Below are 6,000 nucleotides of genomic sequence, written 5' to 3'. Positions count from 1 at the left end.
CTGAGTATATTGTGTGAAGTTTCTTTATTTCCTTCAACTTACAGCTACCACCAGGGATTCTGTGAAAATTCCCTGTATGCTACCTAGTGCCTGGCATACTGAGGCCAACTTTCCAAACGCAAGCACACCATTCACATTATTACAGAATATTTCTTTGAAAGAATGTAAAAAAGAAAACAGAACCATTAGTCACAAAATCTCTGAATCTCTGAGTTTGAAGAGACCACAGAGATCATCTTGTCCTACTTGCAATTAACCAACAATCCTCTCTACCACATCTCTAACAAAGGGTTATTCACCTTTGCTTGAAGTTTTCTAGTGAAGGTGAAGCTGCTTACCTCCTGACACAGCCCATTCTAACTTTCAATAGTTCCAAAGATCAATAGTGTTTTTCTTCTCCTTGCAAGATGAGTGTCATGCCATTTGCTACCATTCTTCTGCACTAAATCAGAAGAAGGGGAAAGAGAAAGGAAGGTTCTCAGCAAGATCCATATAATATAATAAGCTAATACACCTTGTGTGCTTAATTGGAATCGGATTTCACTTGGTTTAACATCACAATCTTTATTCATTGTCCAAGGAAGTTACATACAGTTTGGATTCCATCATTGTAGGTAATCAACTCTAGGACCCCTTGGGTTTTCTGGGACTAGAATCACAGGACATAGGACTGAAAGAGATCATCTAATCCAATTCCCTTATTTTACAGATGAGGAAGCTGAGATTTAAATAACTTTGCCCAGAGTCCCAAAGGTAATAAGTAGCAGAACTGGAATGTTCAACTCTGAGTTGAACCCACATCATTGATTTTAAATCCAGTGCCCTTTCCATTGAACATCACTGACTCTTCAAGCCATGCAAAGTGAAGGCCCTGAAGAGACTTCCCTGCAGAGTACTATAATCCATTTCAGTTTATGTCCAGGATTGGATGATTGCTTATATACCACTCACTTCTATGTTAAAAGTCTAGTCCTGTCTCACCCCCAACCATAAGCACAGTCTGGAGGACTGTTAAAATGATAATTGAAAAGACTGTAGTAGTGTCTTTGGTTTTTCTCATTTATTGCCCCTCTGAGACATTTTCACCTACATGGTCAAGGCCTCTCACTCCAGCAACTCACTCAGGTGTTCCCATCCTGAGGAACAACTCTGATCTTTTTCATTCTCTCCTTTGAAACTTACCTGTCCTCTGTATCATTATCTTAAGACCTTGGCCTCTCCACTTTAAACTAATGAATCTGACACACTGTTGGCAATTATTAATGGGAGTTAATCAGACTTTCCTTTCTTCCTTCTGCCCCAGGTAACCTATATGTATCTTAACAGGGCCTTTGAAGACATAATGTCTTAAACTAAAGAAATTACTTTAATGATAGGTATAATGGGAAGCAGGTTGTTTATTGGTAAGCCAGTTGTAACAGAGGGCATTTTAGGACAGAAGGTTTTTTTCTTTCCATCTTAAAACTTCTAGTAATTTAATGTATGATATAAAAACTTTAATTCAAATATGTGAGTAGTTAATCTTAAAAAGCAACAGAAGCCTTATAAAGAAATAAGATTCCCATGTTATTCTCAGTCATAAGACGATTTCATAGAATCTCAGAAACCTTGGAAACCATCTAAAATAAGAAAAATGCCTTCTATAGCATTACTCCACAATTGGTCATCCAGCCTCCACCTGAAGACTTCTAGTGAGAAGTCCCACCTGAAGGGAACCCCACTACTTCCTCAAGCAGCAATTTCCACTTTGGGATAGCTACTAGGCATAGTCTGAGGTACATGTGGATGTGGTAGGATTATACAGGGCTGTATATGTATGGGAGCGTGGTCCTCTCTATCCCCATCATAATCACCTTCTGGCTATGTTGAGCACTAGTATCACATAGGAGTAAAAAGAAACTGATTATTTTTCATTGTTTGTGTGAATGAAATATTGTCTATAACTGTGTGGAATTTACTTGGACATTTGTTCATGGAATTTATCAGTCTATAAAATTCTCACTGAATACAATAGTTTCTTTATGGATACCATTAATAAGCAGAAATATAGAAATGCATCCAGCCATGGTATTTAGCATTTTATTGATCATGCTACAACTCCTACCACATAATATTTTCATAAGGAGATGAGTATTTTATGAGTTTCTAGAATGCTTTTATGCTACTGTTTTTATGTGTTATAATGACTATCACTATTCCATGGCAACCACAGATATTTTTAAATTCCACACAAAATGAAGATTTCTTACACTCAATCAGCAAATACTCTTCATTCAACTACAATTTGTTTCACCTTGAAATCTGCTTTGTATGAACTTCTTTCAGCAGGCTGAAATCAGGTTAAGCGGCAAAATGCTATCTTTTAAAAAGTTAACTTGAATACTCTTAAAATATCCCTTTCTTCATGTCACTTTGATGTTCAAGAAATGATAATATCTTTCTATCACCTACTATATCATGTCTAACCTCTAGTCTAGCTCTTTTAGTAACTGTGGAAATTCAGTAAAGCACTTCCCTGTGTGCCTCAGTTTCCTCTTCTGCAAAATAAGGATATTGGGCCAGCAGAAACCAATTCTAAAATACTTATCACAGAATCCAAATTTATGTATTATATATGTATATATAATTATACACATACATATGTATGTATACATATAATCATATGTAATTATATTATACTATATCACATATTACACTATAATTATATACATACACGATTATAGTATAATTTTCCAGTGGCTATATAACCATCCTTTTCCTTTTTAAATGTGGCATCCAGATTGATGGTAGGGGCTTTGTGATGCCTGGTTTGAGTATCATAGGCACTTCAAAAACCCATTCTTGCCAATTATATTCAGGGATAGTCCTGCAATCTTTTGGATTACTGGGGTCAGTCCTGAGTAATAGGGTCTAATTATGGAAGGGTATGTTGATTCTATGATGCCCTGAGCCACCCTAAGGTGGGTGGGTTTGGGTCAAAGATATCTCTCAGCCTGATAATTCTCATTACAATTATATGCTCACTACAATTGTTCTGGTAGCCAACTCTGAGATTCACTTAGTTTAGGATTCCAATATTCAGATTCTATTAGCATATGCTTAACTCAAGTAGACATAAGGGGGTGGCTCAAAGCTTTGTCAGGCACAGGCTGACTGTAGATACATGTGAAAGGGTTGAAATGTGGCTAGGCAGGTAAGAAAGACAATGACCTAACCCTGGGGCATAGCTTGGTTTAGGTGTCTTTCCCCTGCCCACTCATCTACGTGGTACAGTAAAAAGAACTTGGAGAAATTAGGTAATCTGGGATCCTCAGAGTCTTTGGGTAAATTACTAGGCAAATTATTTGGTGAGTTGTCCCTAAATGGATAATTACTTTGTGTGGTCTAGCTTTTGGAAATTAAAATTGGGAAGTACTGAGAATGTTTCTCATAGGTCAGAGTGAGGTCTTTGATGGAAAGGCTCAAGCTCTCAAATGCTACATTTTTATTGAGTAGCTATTCCCCCCAGATATAAGACTGTGTCTTTTTAAGGAGATGGAAAAAAAGAAAGCAACATGTGAAATGGGAAGATCAGAAAGCATATATGTATATGTATATATATATATATATTATAATCATACATGATTATATTATACTATATCACATATTATACTACAATCATATACATATATGATTAAAGTGTAATTTTCCAGTGGCTGTATAACCATCCTTTTGCTTTTTTAGTGTGGTATCCAGATTGATGGTAGGGCTTTGTGTGTGTGTGTATATATATATATGTGTATATATATATATATATATATATATATGTATATATATATGTGTGTATATATATTATATATGTATGTATGTGTGTAATTATATATATATATGTATGTGTGTAATTATATATACATATATAATACATAAAGTTAGTGCTGTTCTTTTTTCAGGGTTTCTTTTTTCTTTTGTTCATTTAATATATTCATCATGCTGCTCCTGACCATCTTCAAGCCATCTCCAAATTATGCTGCTGCACCAAGACCCTAGCCCTTCTTCCCCCTTTCCAATGCTATTTTTGCTATTTGTATTGTCTTCCTCTACTAGACTATAAGCTACATGAGGGCAGCAGCTGTCTTACTTGTTTTTATATGTATCTCCAGTACTTAGTACAGTATTTGGAATACAATAAGCACTTAATAAATGCTTTCTGGTTCAGTTATTCATTTGTGGTAATGAAGAAAACAAAATTGCAAAGGAAGTCACCTGAGGTAGCAAAAGAGGACATCACAAAAGAAGACAGAACTAATAATGTTAATAATAATTAATAACAAGTAGCATCTATATAGCACCTTCTATGTGCCAGGAATTGCACTAAGTGTTTTACAAATATTATCTCATCTGATCCTCAAAACAACCCTGGGAGGTAGGTACTATTGTTATCCCCATTATACAGTTGAGGAAACAAAGGCAAATAGAGGTTGAGTGATTTGCCCAAAGTCACACAGCTAGTTGACTGCCCAAGATCACATAGCTAACCCTAACATCAGGGTTACCTGCTCAGACTCTTGTCTGAGGCTGGATTCAAACTCTGGTCTTCCTGACTCCAGGCCCAGGACACCTAGTTGCCTCTAGAAGAGAATAAGATCAGAAAGAAAGGCAACATGCCTGAGAATATGAACAGAGGCAGGTAGTTTATGGGAAGATCAAAGAGGGTAATATGTACACTCTGAAAACTCTCTCCAAGATCCAGGCTGCTCAGAGTTCTACTAGGTAACCCTGAGGGGTTGGGTTGTATGTCTCCTACTGCTAAAGGCCTGATTTCCCAATATGCTGTGTTCCTTCCATGTAAGAGGGTCAGTTACTGGCACCCTGATTCTATTTAACCACTTGATACTGATTAGCTTTTACAAAGGGATATTTACTTTGAATATAGAGCAAGAACACATATACAAACATTTACCCCCAATACCTCAGGGATATCCTGTCCCCTAAACCATCTTAGTTTCTGGGGAAGAAGACTTAAAAACTGAGTTCATTTCCTTGCCTCATTTCTCATCAGGTTTGCATCTCTGACAGATGAGTTCTTATCTCAACAAGCATCGAAGTGGCTCAGTGGACAGACCCCTGGGCTTGAAGTCTGGAAGACCTAAGTTAAAATTTTATCTCAAATCACTATGTGCGTGACCCTGGGCAAGTCACCTAACTTGGATCTTCCTCAGTTTCCTCAACTATCAAATGGGGATTAGCAATAGCATCTACTTCAGAGTTGTGAGGATCAAATGAGACAATATTTATAGAGCCTAGCACACAGTAGGCACTTAATAAATGCTTGTTCCCTTCTCCCTCTTTTCAGATAACACTGAACTAGTGTCCTAAAGATCTTTCCAAATGTTACTTCCTACTCCTTAGGGCAATGATGCTAGTAGCTAGGCTGGATGCAACACCTACTCAAGACTGTGATTGCTGGATCCCTGTGGCTCAGTCTCCTGAACTTTCAGAACTCCCAAGGTCAGAGATTCCATTCCCTTTCCCAAGTGCTATGAACCAAAGAGGCACTGAGATCTCCTAAGAGCGGAGGCAAAAGAGGAAGTAGCTGCAGTGACTGGCCTTTGTGAATGCCTTTGCAGTCCTCTCTAACTGGAACCACTTACAGAATCTACTCATGCTCCACAGTCTCTCCAAGATATTTATTTTCCACATTATTATGATTCTCACAAATGTGAGCTCTCTAGTATCTTCTTCTTGGAGAGTTTACATTGGCCAAGAAAGTCAATGGGATCAGTGTATTTGCTGGAATACTGTCAAAAAGAAAAAAAAAACAAATAAACTAGAATACTGTTACAAAAGAAAAACATGATAAAAACACAGCCAAGATGTCTGGAAACAGAACAGGAGGCTGGCAATCCAGCTCCCACATACGGACTCTGATATTCAAAGCAGATGGAATAATTATCAAGAAATTCAATGAGAAACCATAGTAACATTTTCCACACTATAACTGTGCAAAAAATCAGCTAGGGC

The sequence above is a fragment of the Phascolarctos cinereus genome, unplaced genomic scaffold (genome assembly GCF_003287225.1).
Source record: "Phascolarctos cinereus isolate Bilbo 61053 unplaced genomic scaffold, phaCin_HiC Scaffold_4;HRSCAF=312, whole genome shotgun sequence".
Taxonomy (NCBI): domain Eukaryota; kingdom Metazoa; phylum Chordata; class Mammalia; order Diprotodontia; family Phascolarctidae; genus Phascolarctos; species Phascolarctos cinereus.
The sequence above is the reverse complement of the archived record's forward strand: the minus strand, read 5'-3'. Positions refer to the sequence as shown.